Source organism: Dendrobates tinctorius, unplaced genomic scaffold (genome assembly GCF_039654945.1).
Source record: "Dendrobates tinctorius isolate UK_male_01 unplaced genomic scaffold, ASM3965494v1 ptg000140l, whole genome shotgun sequence".
Lineage (NCBI taxonomy): Eukaryota > Metazoa > Chordata > Amphibia > Anura > Dendrobatidae > Dendrobates > Dendrobates tinctorius.
The window spans coordinates 9,504,554-9,522,726 of record NW_027361808.1 but is presented as its reverse complement, the minus strand read 5'-3'; the positions used below and the strand labels follow the sequence as shown (position 1 = coordinate 9,522,726).

At 48.2% G+C, this 18,173-nt stretch overlaps 1 protein-coding gene across 1 annotated transcript in view; it reads right to left on the bottom strand.

Annotated features, from left to right (window-relative positions):
• LOC141049002 (kinesin-like protein KIF28) overlaps nt 1–18,173 on the bottom strand; it is a 327,138-nt gene that overhangs the window by 92,278 nt on the left and 216,687 nt on the right. The window lies entirely within an intron of this gene.

Here is an 18,173-nt window from a genome sequence, read left to right as displayed (position 1 = left end):
GGATTTGGCTATTAGCGCATTAGCTCCGAATTTTCTTAGTAAATCAATTGCTGTGTCAAAGGATGAATAAGTTACAGAGCAAAGAGACCTATCCACCTCATAATTTAGAGAAAAACTTTTAGGATAGGACAAATGATGGAATTAAACAAAAAGATCCTGCTTCATTCTTTGGTACAATTCCTAACGGAGAAATGCGAAAATTTGGAAAAGGAGGGGAGGAGAACGGACCGGCTACTCTGCCCAAGCCGACTTCATTAAAAGTTTTTTCTCTCACAATTTTAGCTTGACAATTTAAAGAGGAAAGATTTTTTACCAATATACAACCCAACCCTTTAAATGGGGGAATGTAAAAACCAAAACAGAACCCGTTAAATAATAAATTACTGATCGTTTGGTTTGGGTAATTGCTTAGCCAAGTTAACATTCTTTCCAGTTTCACTGGAGTCTGAGCTCTTAAAATTAAACTCTCTGGAAGCTGATTGTTGGTTGGCCAGTTTTTTCAAGCATTTAAACATGGGATGAGAGTTCCCACAGAAGGAACACTCATGCTGAAACCTGCAGGTATTATTCCATTTACAAAATGACTCTTGTAAGCGAAACAAAACTCTTTTTTAATAACAGAAGGTGAAGTAGCTTTGTTCAAGTACTGACGTTGGGGGAGCATGAGGTTGATCCATAGTCCTACGTTTTTAACCCACCATTTTATCTCAGGATGTACAACTAGTTTCTGCCTAAAGGCTTCGTCGTATCTGAGGAAGTAAAGAGAATAAATCAATATATTTGTTTTCCCAAATAAGCTCTTTAGCAGCAGAGTTCAGATGAAAACCCAAAGGAGAAAACTCGCAGGTAAGAGCCTCCTTAAATGGGTTTTGAGGGATTACACTAGCATTTAAGCGTAACTGACCACTACCCTGAGAAAGGTCAGACCCATGTGAAGAGGCCATAAGGGCTTCACCTAGCGCTTCAGCTACAACTTTTTTAATAATGGCTTTAAAGTTATCATGAGGGACAGACAGGGAGCATGAAAGGTCTCACCCCCCCTGGAGTAGCTCAGGTCATGCACTTGGCTTGAAGAACAGCTGGCACCGCAGTCTTGCTGGGAAGTGGAAGGCTGCTGTGGATCCCTATGGTGCGGTCCTTCATCTTCTTCGCCGCCCCAGGATGTAGGCGATTGAGGATCCGATGCTGGGCGCTGGGCAGCGGGATCCGGAACAACAGCCATGGCACAGGTCGAAGAAGCAGCCACAGCGCTTTTACGGCTGCAGCGGTTACCTGCACCGCCGGCGGCCATATATGACGTGGATGGCACTTCCTGATGATCCCGATGGAAGTCTCGCGCCAGGCTGCGAGACTTCCTAGATGGAGGGCGTCTCGTCTTCTTGCGCACTTCCTGTGTGCGGTTAGTTGATCTTGCCGGCGGCATCTGAGGGGAAAACAACCTCCGGGGCCTTCTGTTTCTGACAGCGTCGCTGGACCTCGGCGGCGGTGAGGAAACTTGCGGAGGCGGTTGGAGCAGTGGACCCAGTTCTTGAGGAGGAGGGACGGCGTCAGAAGCTGCTATGGAAGGTTTTACAGCTAAGCAGCTCTTCAGCAAGTCCACTCAGTCCTCTTCGCCAGCCCTGGAAAGAAACTACTGAAGTAAGTTCTCCATCCTCAGGGAATCTTCTTTTTCTTCCTCTAAAAAATGGTTCTGAGAGAAAACTTAAAAAGCAGGGCTATTTATACTTTAAAATAGCCCGCCAAGAAGCAAACTGACCAATAAGAGATCATAAAAAGGGCGCCAGAAAAACTGGCTAAAACCAGTTAAAACAGGCACAGACAAATAACAACACAGTAGGATGACCTTTTAATGACCTCAGACTGACAGGATAAAGAAATTTATAAAGATTAAGCCCTATTCAGGTTCTGTGTTGCCATGAGTCCCCCCTTTATTCAAATTTTGCTTACGGGGGGGCTAACAATATCCTGGCTTTTATGGAATTTGGAAGCCACTTTCGGGAGATAGGCTAGGTCTGGTCTTAATATAACTATATTCAGGGACCTGCGTAAACGGGTGGTTAACTGATAATGCCTGTATGTCGCTGATTCTAGAGGCTGGCGTCAGTGCCACCAATATCACCGTTTTTAAGGTGAGTGTCTTAACTGGCAATTCCTTTAGAGATTCAATGGGGGCTTTAGCTAATGCTTCTAGGACCAGATTTAATTCCCATGGAGCTAGTCTTGGGACAGGTATTGGCCTGGATCTGTCACATGCCTTGATGAATTTGACAATCCAACTATCAGCTGCCAAATTATATAGGGTGGGCCAATTATATGGATACACCTAAATAAAATGGGAATGGTTGGTGATATCAACTTCATGTTTGTGGCACATTAGTATATGTGAGACATCAAACTTTTTTGGTCGCCATGACATTGCATTAAAATGGGCGATCAAAAGATCGCATCTGCACCAAAATGGTATCATTAAAAATGTTAGCTCAGCACGCAAAAATAAGCCCTCATCCAACCTAAGATCACGAAAAATGGAGATGCTACTGGTATTGGAAAATGGTGCAATTTTTTTTTGTTTAACAAAGTTTGGATTTTTTTTTCACCACTTAGATAAAAAAGAACCTAGACAAGTTTGGTGTCTATGAACTCATAATGACCAGGAGAATCATAATGGCAGGTCAGTTTTAGCATTTACTAAACATAGTAAAAAAGCCAAACAAAAAACAACTGTGGGATTGCAATTTTTTTGCAATTTCACAGCACTTGGAATTTTTCCCCGTTTTCCAGTACACAATATGTTAAAATCAATGGTGTCGTTCAAAAGTACAACTTGTTCCGTAAAAAACAAACTCTCATATGGCTATATTGACCAAAAAATAAAAAAAAGTTATGGCTCTGGAAAGAAGAGGCGCAAAAAATGAAAACGCAAAAACGAAAATAACTCTGGTCATGAAGGGGTTAAAAATATCCTAACATCCATCTCAGCCAGGTATGTTTGTCTCTGAAAGGCTGCAGTGTTCTAGAGAGAAGCCATGCTTTTAATAACCGCTGGGGACAGAATTGCGCTGTACAAGGCTGTCACTAGGAATTTCGGAGCCCCATACTGGTAAAATTTTCGGGGCCCCCTTGAGACTCCGCCCAGGCTCCACCCCAGCCCCGCCTCCATCCCTCGAACTGTCCAAAGTCCCACCGCTCTCTCTTGGAAAAACTCCACTTATCACCAATCACACATTAACAGTTCCCATCACCAGATCACACATATAGCCGTCAGCTTTTGTTTTGGCCAAAAGATTTTTTAAGCCGTCACCATAACAGGGTAGACTCTTTTGGCAGAGCTCTATTCTACTGTAATCTATTAAATATTTGTTAAAATATGTGATACAATTTAGGTTTTTTTCTATTTTTCAATTTTTAAAATGACCAATAACATCACATACAAGGGAAAAATACCACCGCACCATGTCCAGACCACATAGTGACCTATAATACCACACACAAGGAACAAATACCGCCAGACCATGACCAGACCACATATTACCACCACAGTGACCGAATAATATCACATACAAGGAACAGCACCGCACCATGACCAGACCACATATTACCACCACAGTGACTGAATATTACAATACTGACCAGTAATAAAAAAAACACACGATACTATCACCATAAGTGCCATTATACACTAGAGATCTGTACTTAGTATGCAGTGTCTGTGTACAGGTAATACAGTGATCAATTACATTATGCACAAGGCCTCTATACAGTGTATAGTGTCAGTGTATAAGTGACACACTAACTCATCAGTGACGTCTCTAGGTGAAGTCCTTCATCTTTGCTTTTCATCTTTCATCCAGCACAGACCGCCATCACGTCTTCCAGCCAGGGCTCGTCTCTGCAGGAAATAACACAGTTACCTAGAGCTCCGCTTGCAGAACATATTACTTAATTTTCCCAACTTCTACATTACATCACATGAAGAAAAAAAGGCAACATAGTGTCACTCTACACAGTAACAGGACCGCTCTCCCCCCATTTAAAACAGTATACTCAAAAAATAAAATAAATACATCACTGCAGTAATAATATCCCTTAATTAGACCCTGTGGTAATAATATCCCCCATCCTAGCCCCCGTGTGTCTCGTTCCTGGCTTCAGCCATCCGTTCTCCCATCCCGCCCTCATAAGTATCCATTCTGCCCCATATGATCTCCCCATCCTGCCCCATCTGTCTCCACCGTATCCATCCTGCCCCATGATCCTGCATGATCTGTCTCCAATCCTGCCCCATCTGTCTCCAATCCTGCCCCCAGTGTCTCCAATCATGCCCCGTATCTCATTCTGCCCCTTCCTGTGTCTCACTGTCACATTCTGCCTCTGTGCCTCACATTCTGCCCCTTCCTGTGTCTCACTGTCACATTCTGCCCCCGTGTCCATTCAGCTCCCTCCTGTGTCTCACTGTCACATTCTGCCCCTATCGTGTCCAGCATTTTGCCCCATCGTGTCCAGCAATCTGCCCCATCGTGCCCAATCTGCCCCATCGTGTCCAGCATTCTGCCCCCATCATGACCAGCAATCTGCCCCATCGTGTCCAGCATTCTGCCCCATCGTGTCCAGCAATCTGCCCCATCATGCCCAGCATTCTGCCCTCATCCTGTCCAGCAATCTGCCCCATCGTGTCCAGCAATCTGCCCCATCGTGTCCAGCAATCTGCCCCATCGTGTCCAGCATTCTGCCCCCATCGTGTCCAGCAATCTGCCCCATTGTGTCCAGCAATCTGCCCCATCGTGCCCCACATTCTGACCCATGTCCAGCAATCTGCCCCAGTGTTCATCATTCTGCCCCATGTCCAGCAATCTGCCCCAGCGTTCAGCATTCTGCCCATGTCCAGCATTCTGCCCCATGTCTCAGTCTCCCCTGGGCCCCCCCCGGATTGCCGCTCTTAAAAATGTAAAAAAATTAAAAAAAGTTCTTCTTACCTGGCCGCGGTCCAACGGCGGGCGACGCTCGTGCTCCCTCCACACTCTGCAGCGCGTCCCAGCCGGCGACTGACAGTGACATCAGACGCAGACGAGGTGCGCGCTGCGGCTGAAATCAGCTGCCAGCCTCCTATTGGCTGGCGGCTGTTAACTATTGACGTGCGGGCCCGCATTGTCAATAGGGTTTAGCTGCGGCAGCGCCGAGGGCCCGGTTTACCTACCGGTAGAAGCCCGGTGACCAGAGGACCCGGGGCCCGAAGCGGGCCCCCTCTGCCTACCGGGCCCCATACGCCAGTCAGGGCAGTAATGCCCTGATGGCGGCCCTGGCGCTGTACACTAGTCATACAGGTGGTCCCTGGTGGCTTCTTCCCGCCTGCTGACAGTGACTGATAGGTTTCTGCTTATACGCGTACTTAGGAAGGCGCTTGTCAGTCACAATCACTTAAGAAGCATTATTGTTTATAGGTGCACCAGTAACGTATCTGGTGGCCCATCACTCAGAAGTGACCACCTAGAGTTACCACCACTCCTAACTGTATCGCTATATGCAGCATGACGATATAGTTTGGGGTAATGCAGAGCAACATGATCTCCCTGCAATACTGCTCTCTATTTTGTAGAACGCATTTTACTTTAAGCCTGCAGTTTACAGAATGGCATGGTAATACACTGGCTGAGGCACTGGTATACACACTGGACTTTAGAGTTCCGGTGCATTGATGTCATTGCGCAACGCCGGGACTCTAATGTCATGTGCATATGCTAATACAATGACATTGCATTTGTCCACCAGCGCTTTGCTTAGAAAAATTAAAACTGGAACCACTGGGGGTTCATTCTTTCTTATGACTTACTAGCTGAAGAGCCCGGCTTTGCCTGGGCATAGTAACCAACTGTGGTTAGTTATAACAAATTATAATGATTATATTGCACATAAAAACATTTCACATCATATATTCAACACTACAGATTTGCAACACAAATTAACTAAACGATTACCCAAGTATTGATAGTATTTTATTTTCAACTCATTCAAGATTTTTGTTTTTTCCTTTCGCTGCAAAGATGAACAGATTTTTGGCAGTTCCAACTCTTGAACAGACCACGTAAAGTTGACCATGAGAAAAGCATGGAGATTGCAAATCGATCCCTACTACTTTCAAGGACTGTCCCTGAGCAATGTTAATGGACATTGCAAATAGCAGTTGAACTGGAAACTGGAGGCATTTAAAATCAAAAAACAAATCAGATGGAATGAGTGGAATTCTTGGAATGAAAATGTCCTCTCCTTTGGCACATCCTGTTTCTGAGCTGTGTATCTAACCCTATCCTGTGTGATAATGTCTGCTGAGCTGTGTACCTAATCCTCTCCTATGTGATACTTTCTGCTGAGCTGTGCATCTAATCCTATCGTGTGTTACTGACTGCTCAGCAGTGTACCTAATCTTATCCTGTGTGATACTGACTGCTGAGCAGTGTATCTAATCCTATCCTGTGTGATACTGTCTGCTGAGCCGTGTATCTAACCCTATCCTGTGTGATACTGACTGCTGAGCCATGTACCTAATCCTATCATGTGTGTTACTGACTGCTCAGCCGTGTATCTAATCCTATCCTGTGTGATACTGACTGCAGTGCCATGTATCTAATCCTATTCTGTGTGATACTGTCTGCTGAGCCATGTATCTAATACTATTCTGTGTGATACTGTGTGCTGAGCTGTGTATCTAATCCTATCCTGTGTGATACTGACTGCTGAGCTGTGTATCTAATCCTATCCTGTGTGATACTGTCTGCTGAGCCATGTGTCTAATGGGGGTTTTACACATAGCGATATCGCTAGCAATATCGCTAAAGCATCACCGATTTTGTGACGCAGCAGCGATATTGCTAGCGATATCGCTATGTGTGATACTTACCTCCGACCTGCTCCCCCGCTGTCTGTCGCTGATCGTGCAAGATCGGCCGGGTCCATTTCTCGTCGGGCGCTTCTTGCTGGCACCGACGAGCGATGTGTGGACGAGGGCGGGAGGACGTCAGCATCACTGCGTGTGAAAGGTAAGTAACGACCTCTGCTGCGTTGCTACATCGCTAGTGAGATCTGCCTGTTTGGCAACTCACTAGCGACCATTTAGCGATGCACCAGCGATCCTGACTGGGTCGTATCGTGGTCGGATCGCTGGTGCATCGCTAAATGTAAAGGGGCCTTAATCCTCTCCTGTGTGATACTGACTGCTGAGCTGTGTATCTAATCCTATCCTGTGTGATACTGGGCTCCCCCTGCAGTCTGTGTCAGAGGGTGGTCTGTGTTGGCACGGTAATAAATTGTGTTACTTCCAGCTTTACAGAAGGACGATAACACCATAGAAATGATAAGAATAATAGGCCAAATTGTTTGGTGAATTGGAACGCGCAGGGTTAAAATTTCGCCTCACAACATAGCCTATGACGCTCTCGGGGTCCAGACGTGTGACTGTGCAAAATTTTGTGGCTGTAGCTGCGACGGTGCAGATGCCAATCCCAGACATACACACATACATACATACAAACATACACACACACACACACACACAAACATTGAGATTTATATATTAGATTTTGAACTCAAGAGAAAACACCAGCCTACTGCTGAAAGGAAAAAAAGAATAAAATCATGGCCTTAGTCTTAGTGTAGGAGGGGGAGTCCCCACTGTGTTACCGAACCGGAACCAAGGGGACTGTCACCAAGGTTCCTAGGGGGACTGTTTCCGGGGGACATAATTGGAGGACGAACCAGAGAGGGTTCTAGAAGGGATGTGGGCGGAGCAAGTATAAAAGGAGCTGAGGACGCCAGCAGGGGGCACTCGACAGAGCAGGAGAGAAGCAGGAAGGCTAGAGGGTGTCAGAGAGCCAGAGCCAGAACGCAAGCTAGAAGAAGAGAGCAGCGGCTGGAAGGACTGGAGGGAGACTCACCGCAGACAGGAGAGAGATGGCCCCAAGCCCTACAGCAGAGAGACACCGACTGCCCGACCGCGTTCCTCGCGGCCGCCACAGCCCGACTTCAGCCTGCGGCTGCGGCCTGCCCGCTGCCACCTGCGGCCTCCGCAGCTCAACTCCAGCCCGCGGCTGCGGCCTACCCGCTGCCGCCTGCGGCCTCCGCGGCTCAAGTCCAGCCCGCAGCTGCAGCCTACCCGCTGCCGCCCGCGGCCACTGCGGCTCGACTCCAGCCCATGGCTGTGGCCACCGGAGCCCGATCCCAGCCCACGGCTGCGGCTTGTTCACCACCACCCCCGGTCGCCGCTAGGCCGGCCCCAACATGTGGTTGCGGCCTACACACCTCGGGCCCCGGCCAACGCCATCCCGCCTCCGCTGGGAGGCACAACGCAGAGGAACTCTTCAGGGGCCGGTTGTGCCCCCACTCCTCCTTGTCGTAGGAATGCCTGAAGCCTGTACCAAATCCTCGTCAGCTGGGCCTAGCGGCGGAAATGCCGAAGCAGCATCGACCACCACACTGCCGGATGTCAGAGGAGGATAAGTAGATTTCAAAGAAATAGTTTTCGGATTATGTACATATCATCCCCTGAGGAAGAAGTTTCTAACTTCGAAACGCGTTGGGAAAATGGGAAAATAAAAGTATACAAATATGCAATCTGGAAAGGAGTCGTTTTGTCTAGCAGCGCACGTTTAATCCGAAAACTATTTCTTTGAAATCTGATGATCTATGGTCACGGCGTGGCCATTTGGATGTGCAGCAGCTTGACCTCTATTCCTTTATGCCTAAAACTCTCCTGCTATTGGTGAGTATAATAGCTTGAATTATATCCCTTTTACTTGGGTAAGACGCTATTGCGCTCTTTCTCTTTCAGTTTTAACCAGAGGAGGATAAGTGACACTTTGTAGTTAATAACCTATAGTTTTCTGGACCCGTAGTCGGCCATACCGTGGCCCTATAGTTACCGCTCTCGACCAGGTAGTCGTGTTCATGTTACCTGTGTATTCTTGTTTTGATCCCTGTGAGGATAATCACTGTTAGCTTGTTGGTTACTCAAGATAGCCCTCATAGGGACAAATATATAAAATGTTACAACCTAAGTGTCACGTGTACCTGTCCTGTGTGACACGACCCAAAGGTCAGTAGCCAGTAACTGAAACAACAAGACAATGTCACGTATACCTGCCCCGTGTGACACAACCCGCAAGGGAACACCGGGGAAACAGTTACAACGGTGGGCCCTGCAATAGGGAACGGGGACATGGAGACCTCCTGCACTCCCCTGAGGCAGTGTCCCTGAACACTCCTAACGTTCCCTATACAGGCTCTTCACCTGTCGCCGAGCAGGATACCTGACTCCCTCACTATCCCTTGCTAGGGAACTGTATAGTGCGGACAGTGGTTCCACCGCTGCACTAATACACACGAAGGAAAAAGCAAAAACTTATCTTTCTCTGCAGCAGTCACCAGGCAGCCGAGTGCAGCACAAGGTCAGCTTTCAGCAGTGGCTCGACACCTCAGCGCCAGCTGCTACTTTCACCATCTTTCTCTGCTGCAGTCACCAGGCAGCAGAGTTCATCACCGGATTAACTTTCAGCAGTGGCTCGACACCTCAGAGCCAGCCGCTACCTTCACCATCTTTCTCTGCTTCAGACACCGGGCAGGCAGAGTTCAGCACCAGTTTCAGCAGTGGCTCGACACCTCAGAGCCAGCTGCTACTTCACCAGATTTCAGCAGTAGCTCAACACCTCAGAGCCAGCTGCTCACTTCACCGAAGTTGGAATCCAAAAAGGACCTGCTATAATCAACCCCTGCTTATACACCATGTGACCTTATATAGCCAAGGGAGTGGTCACATCAGCAGGGAAACAAAACAGACATGCAATAACACCTATGGCCACCGGGGGCAAAAACCCATATTAAGCTCCCAGGCCTGAAAGGAAAAAAAAAGGATTTAAATGAGGGAATCCAGAATCTGATAAAGATCCAAGAATTGGACTGTGACACTAAGTTCATCCTGTCTCCCGTCTCATCACTGCATCCCGCGTACCTGCGAATACCTACATTTGGCGTAGTGGGCAGGATGCAGTCTCCGAGCGTGAGCAGAGGTGCAGTGGACCAGGGGAGCAACAGTGGGCCCCGGTCCAGTCTATCCTTGGGGGCTATGCTGAGTAATCTACCCAGGTTCTCTGGCAGCAATACTATGCTGTGGAGCTGGAAGGAACGGATGCGAGGGCTATTTAGGATGCATCCTGTGATCCTTGACCTAGAGGCGGAAGTGGTCCTAATGGCGTTGAACAGGGAGGCCTGGGATTCTGTAATGTAGAGGCCCCTGGGACAGCAAAAAACATTTTTCAGGGTGTTACAGATTTTAGAGGAAACCCCGTTTGCCCTGGCCTCCGCCGGAATCACAGCTACAACCCGAGAGCAATCCCACATAGGACCCGCTAGGGGCATACTAGAACAATCCCGAGATAAATGGATCCAACAACAGCAAGAAGAAGGAGAGATTGGGCCACTACGTCAATGGGTGGCCACGGGCCAGTTACCCAGCGACACCCAAAGGCAGACACTGACTTGGGACACTTTACTAATGCTACATCAATGGGAGAATCTGGTGATCAAAGGACGACTATTGTACCGAAAGGCAGTGTTGCGTACAACATCAGTGACAGCCTGGCAGGTATTAATACCGGGAGCCCAACTCATTGAACTTGCTCGCGAGGCCCATGAAAAGGGGGCTCATTTTGGGCCACAAAAGACTTTTCAGTGGCTACAACAAATGGCCTACCATCCCCGGTTGCAGGCCGCAGTGGAAGAAGTTTGCCGTGCGTGCCACCTGTGTGAATTAACTAACCCACCCGAGCAACAGGCTCCAGTGCAGACAATGGTAACCGCAGCACCCCTCGAACTCTTGATAATAGACTATATAACCATCGGTCCTGCTCACCAGGGGTATGAGCACTGTCTAGTCATGGTGGACCATTTCACCAAATTCGCCGTGGTAACCGCTACCCGAGATCAAACTACGGAATTGGCCGCCTAAGCGATTAGTAAAAACTTTATGCAAGTATACGGCTGCCCACAACAGATCCATTCAGACGAAGGTGCGTGCTTCCTGGGAAAAGTAATGGAAGAATTACACCACTTATATGGTATCGATAAATCCCGAACCACTCCGTACCATCCTCAAGGAAATGGGGCCTGCGAGCGATTTAATTGGAGATTAATCCAAATGCTACGCACCCTGGAAAGCGATCAGAAGGCCCGATGGCCCGAATACATCCCTGAACTGGTCTGGGTTTATAACAACCGGGTACACCGAGTTACTGGCTACACTCAGTACTCGCTGCTATTCGGCCGGGAAGGCAAGGGGATCACGGAGGTAGAGTTAAACCCGGAGGAGGAACAACCATGGACAGGGGTTTCCTCGTGGGTCCGGAATCATCGGTGTCGGCTGCAAACCCTGCAACGAATCGTCCACACAAAACTTCAGGATCTGGAACACCTGGGGAAGACCCCGCCTCAATACACTGACCTCCAAGCAGGAGATCGTGTACTCATACGAGATCAGTGCCCCCAAAATAAATTGGAACACCGCTGGGAAGAAAGTCCCTACTGAGTACTGCGCCGAGTAAGCTCTCATGGGCCAGTGGATGAAATACAATCTGAAAAAGATGGAGACCATCCTATCCATACTGTACACCGCAATATGCTGCGACCCTGTAATTCCACAGACTCTGCACGACCCGAGACCCCTCCACAAATCTCAGAACCTCCGCCAGCAGTATGGATTGAGGACGATGAGGAAGATCCTCCGGCGGTACAAATGGACACTTCAAAAAATAATACTCCAGCAGGTCGAGTCAGTCCACCATCTTCTACCACCCCAGAGGACTCCACCCCAGTCGATCCACGATGCTCAGAGCGGTCAACAGCTGGCAAACCCCCCGAACTCTACGAACAGGACCAGTTCGTGTGGCAGCAAAGACTTTCATATAAAAAAACTGGCCAGGCTCCTCCAAACCCTCGCCCGAGTACTGGCGAGCATAAAGAATGGGGAATTGTAGGAGGGGGAATCCCCACTGTGTTACTGGACCGGAACCAAGGGGACTGTCACAAAGATTCCTAGGGGGACTGTTTCCGGGGGACATAATTGGAGGACGGACTAGAGAGGGTTTTAGAAGAGATGGGGGTGGAGCAAGTATAAAAGGAGCTGAGGATGCCAGCAGGGGGCATTCGACAGAGTGGGAGAGAAGAAGCAGGAAGGCTAGAGGGCACCTGAGAGCCAGAGTGCGAGCTAGAAGAAGGGAGCAATGGCTGGAGGGACTGGAGGGAGACTCACCGCAGACAGGAGAGAGATGGCACCGAGCCGTACAGCAGAGAGACACAGACTGCCTGACCGTGCTCTCGCGGCTGCCACAGCCCGACTTCAGCCCGCGGCTGCGGCCTACCTGCTGCGGCCCGCGGCCACCGCTGCTCAACTCCAGCCCGCAGCTGCGGCCCATCCGCTGCCGCCCGTGGCCACTGCAGCTCGACTCCAGCCCGCGGCTGCGGCCTGCCCGCTGCCGCCCGAGGCTCAATTCCGGCCCGCAGCTGCGGCCTACTCCCTTCTGCCCGCGGCCACCGCGGCTCGACTCCAGCCCACGGCTGCGGCCTACCTGCTGCCGCCCGCAGCCACCGTGGCTCGACTCCAGCCCACGGATGTGGCCTACTTGCCACCGCAGCCCGATCCCAGCCCGCGGCTGCGGCTTGTTCACCGCCACCCGCGGTCGCCGCTGCCCAGCCCCAACCTGTGGTTGCGGCCTACACGCCTCGGGTCCCGGCCAACGCCATCCCGCCTCCGCTGGGAGGCGCAACGCAAAGGAACTCTTCAGGGGCCTGTTGTGCCCCCACTCTGCCTGCCCAAAGCCTGCGCCAAATCCTTGTTGTCTGGGCCCAGCGACTGAAATGCCGAAGCAGCATTGACCACCACTCTGCCGGACGTCAGAGGAGGATAAGTGACACGTTGTAGTTAATAACCTATAGTTTTCTGGACCCGTAGTCGGCCACAATGCGGCCCTATAGTTATCGGTCTCGACCAGGTAGTCGTGTTCGTGTTACCTGTGTATTCTTGTTTTCATCCCTGCGAGGATAATCGCTGTTAGCTTGTTGGTTACTCGAGATAGCCCTCATAGGGACATATATATTTAAAAAGTTACACCCTAAGTTCATCCCGTATCCCGTCTTGTCACTGCATCCCTCGTACCTGCGAATACCTACATTAGCAGCAGTCGTAAAACCTGCTATGTCTCTAAAAAGGGCAATGTCACTATGAGGTACAATGACTTCCTGTATTCCAGCAGTTGAATGGGCCCAGATACACTCCAGGCGTTTACAGCAGGACATTCTAAAGGGAGGAAAAAGGACTCAAGGGCTATTTGGAGGGGAAGATAACACTTTCCCAGGTGACTATCGATTTCATCACATGGTGGTTGGAGATAGAGAATCTGTCACAAGGAGTCCCTTGGTCATATCAGATGAAGGTTATAATAGCGACAGACAAGTTCAGAAGGACGAAGAGCACATCTGAGACATTGCATAGTCCAAGGAGTCTGGTCAGTGACCAAGAAGAGTTATTTGGCAAATATGAAGGAGTTGATGGCAGTAAGAAATGCAGTAATAAAATTCCTTTCCCTCTTGCAAGGGCATAATGTTCGCATCATGTTAGACAACCAGACAACAGTCGCCTACATCAACCATCAAGGAGGAACGAAATCTAACTCTCTAATGTTGCTGATGGAAGAGATTTGTCAGATTGTGGGAGAACATTGTTTAATGGTACTGTCACACTTAGCGATGTACCAGCGATCCCGACCAGCAATATGACGCGGTCAGGATCGCTGGTGCATCGCTAAGTGGTCGCTAGTGAGCTGCTACACAGGCAGATCTCACCAGCAACATCGCTGGGGACGGGGGTCGCTACTCACCTGTCACACTAGGCGATCCTGATATCCTCCCTCCCGGCTCCACGCTCGTCGCTCGTCTCTCCACAGGAAGCGCCACAGGAAGCTGACGACGAGAAACCTCCCAGGACGTTCTCGCGTGATCAGTGATAACCAGCGGGGGAGACGGTCGGAGGTAAGTATCAGACATAGCGACATCACTAGCAATATCGCTATAACGTCACAAGTTATAGCGATATTGCTAGCGATATCACTTACTGTGACAGGCCCTTAATACTAACAGCATTTCACATAAAAGGGAAGGAAAATGAGAGAGCAGACTTTCTGAGTTGAAACACATTAAAACAAGGGGAATGGGAACTAAACCTTGCAATATTCCACCAGTTCGTGGATCATTGAGGTCAACCAAATATAGACCTGTTTGAAAACAAGCAAAACCGGAAAACTGAAAAGAGAGAAACCCTATGCACTGGATGCCATGCAGATTCCTTGGGACTTCAAGCTGGCCTACGCCTTCCCGCTGTTGATGCTGATTCCTGCAATATAGAGTAAAGTCAGGGAGGAGCAAGCGAGAATTATTCTGATTGCGTCTTTCTGGTCCAAGAGACCATGTTTTCATGGATAAGGAGGATTTTTGTATCGGATCCATGAGTCCTTCCAGTTGTTCCAGATCTCCTCAGTCAGAGTCCCATTTGCCATCTGCAGCAGTCGCCTTCATTTGACGGTCTGGAGTTTGAAAGGGCATTATTGATTCGGAAAGAGTTCTCCCCGAACTTAGTCTCTACTCTGCGGAAAAGCAGAAAATCTGTAACAACTAAAATATATGGTAGAACCTGGGCAAAGTTCTTTGCTAGTTCAGCGCAATTCATACCAATGAATGCCATATTAGACTTCCGCCAGCAAGGTATAAAAATGGGCTTGTCTGCTAGCATTCTTAGGGTAAAGGTGTCAGCCCTAGGGGCCTTATATAACTACAGGGTGGGCCATTTACATGAATACATCTAAATAAAATGGGAATGGTTGGTGATATCAACTTCCTGTTTGTGGCACATTAGTATATGGGAGGGGGGAAACTCTCCAAGATGGGTGGTGACCATGGCGGCCATTTTGAAGTTGGCCATTTTGGATCCAACTTAATTTTTTTTCAATGGGAAGAGGGTCATGTGACACATCAAACTTATTGAGAATTATGCAAGAAAAGCAATGGTGTGCTTGGTTTTTAACGTAACTTTATTCTTTCATGAGTTATTTACAAATTTATGACCACTTATAAAATGTGTTCAAAGTGATGCCCATTGTGTTGGATTGTCAATACAACCCTCTTCTCCCACTCTTGACACACAGATAGCAACACCGCAGAAGAAATGCTAGCACAGGCCTTCAGTATCCATTGTTTCAGATGCTGCACATCTCGTATCTTCACAGCATAGACAATTGCCTTCAGATGACCCCAAAGATAAAAGTCTAAGGGGGTCAGATCGGGAGACCTTGGTGGTCATTCAACTGGCCCACGACGACCAATCCACTTTCCAGGAAACTGTTCATGTAGGAATGCTCGGACCTGACACCCATAATTGATGGTATGGTGTGGTATATGGGGTAAAAAGATAGTGGGGCCATTCTTCATCAATGGAAACCTCAATGCCACTGGATATCTGAAATTGCTACGTGATGATGTGTTGCCCTCTTTATGCACTGAAAATGGCATATTCCCTGAGTTATTCCAGCAAGATGGTGCACCACTACCTTATGGGTGTCAGGTCTGAGCATTCCTACAAGGAATCTGACACCCTTAGACTAGCATTTTTTCTGCCGTCAAACTCTGACAGCAGCATTTAATGGGTTAACAGCTGCGAGAGGATTGCGATTCCTCCCGCGGCTGTTAGCAGCACATGTCAGCTGTTCAAAATAGCTGACATGTGCCGGAAAAGATCAGCGCTGGAGCCCACATAAAAGGGAGAGTGTCAGACATTAGCGTATTATTACGCCCGATGTCGGAAAGGGGTTAATAACTTTGCAACAATAATAAGTTGCTTACTATGACATTATTAAATATAATGCAGCTCATGACAGGGTTACTGTTTGAGGATTTGTTATACTAACAGGTTGGGCTCATAATAAGACCCTAACCATAAGAATAATAAGCCCCCTACCTACCCATCTCCAGCCTCCCCAAACAGCACTTATTAGAGTCAGTGCAGTGCACTTACCTATAATAACAAGTATAATAATAAGGCCCGTGCCCTGTTCTCCCTCCACAACGCATTCAGTTCCCACCCTGCATCCCATCCACTCACATTCACCCCACAGTGACCATGACATATGTGAATTTAGTAAACCTAATAAATTCTGGTCACCTTCAGATGAAGTTTGCAGGCCGGTAGTTAATGGATGGGACTGGCAATTTCTGATCCAAGTGCTGCAGGGGAGCAAAGAGCATAAGATGAGCACCTCCCTCCATTAATGGGAGACTGGCTAGGATATTATCTCTATGGATATTGTTCTTAAAATGATCTTCTAACTGCTGTAACCAAATCATCATTGATCAGGCTGTACAAATTGCCGCTACTACCAGTTTTATTGCCCCCGATGAACACTCCCTTACCTTCTTCAGATATATTTTGTCTTTTTTATCCAGAGGATGCTTAAGAGTATCCAGATCTTCAAAGAGTAAGATAGATGACTTCATGACTTGACCACTGCCACATCAATCTTAGGGATCTTGTCCCACATAGCCACCTCTTCCTCGTCAAGGGCTACAGCTCCTTTTTTTCAGGCTTCTTCTATTCCCTATTAATGAGCATTTTAATTTTCTCAATAACAGGAAATGTGTGTCTTTTCTTTTGTTTCAAACCCAAATCATAATGTCCTGGACAGTTCTTGGGGTTTTAGTGTCTGATATGCCCATAGTAGTTCTGGTGGCTTTTACTAATTTATCTGTGTCTTCCACCGGAAAACACGGCCTATGCCCTGCATCCTTATCAGAGGATGAGGCACAGAAAGAAGAGTCTAATTATTCCCCCTCCTCCGACTTTACTGACTCATCTGAATTAACCGCTTGGGTCTTTTCTTCCTTTTACCCCTTTCTGCCCTAATTACAGATTATAAATATATGGTAAAGTTGGGTTTTTTCCAGCAATAGTCGTCTGAGTACAATCCGGGCAGAGTCTCTTCACATACCTGCTGGGTAGGTTATTCCCGCATAGTGCAAATTCTTTATTTTTTATCATGGCACTACACTTCCTAGGCCTTTCCTAGTAAAGAATAAAGAAAGTAAAGGACCTATTTAACATGGTGAACTTTCACGAAGATCACTAACCACTCTGTCGTTCAGTATAGGGTACCAGAGATGGAGTCTGGATCAGTTCACATGATCGTTCTCCCCTGGAGGCAGTGGATTCAGAACCTGCCCTCCTGTTCTTCTGGCTCGTCTTGCTACCACTTTTATGACTGCCAGTGCTGTGTACCTGATGATGACACTGGTGCTGTGGTGGCTGTGGCTGCTGCAGTTGGTCCTCAAGCACTTCCATATCATCAGGATGAAAGTTGCACACCTTTTCCATCCTGTGGTTATCACTCCACTATATAATGGAAGGATGCCACAGCTACACCTCCCACTCTTGTTCCATACCCTGACCAGGAATTCACCGTTTCAGAATCTTCCCTCCGGAGCGCTGTGTACAATGAGCTACCGGAAGGTTCAAAGCATGTGCAGACCCATTATTGACCACTTTGGTTTCTGGCACACTGCCTCATCAGGGTGTGTCAGACCCAAGAGGTCATTGCTTTCTGTTGCACTTCATCACCAGGGTGCGCCAGACACCTCATCAGCGAGCCCCACGTGTGCGCACACCCAGCAGCTTTTCTCCAGTGCACTCAACACAGAGCACGCCGACAAGTGCACCCTGAAATGTGCAGACCCGGGGCAGCGTGTTGGCTGGAGATTTTTGGCAAAGAGGTCTCCCCCTGCACGTAACTGCACATTGTAACCTCATGGACAGAATGGCATCTTCAGACCTGCCAGTAACCCAGATCCTACATACACCATCAAGACCTGGGTAAGCTCCATACCATCCTTCACTTCTAGGTTCCCTCAAGGACAGAAAACCAAACTGATGGGGAGAAGTACCACCCTTTTGTTCAGTAGGTTTCCTGTCTTGATGGGCAGATACCCTCTCTCAGGTGTTGCTGTCACAGGAGAAGGAGAGAAGGAGAAGGAGAGAACATGTATTAATCATAGTTTCATTCTCATGATGTAAGATAAAACATACTGGTTCACCAAAA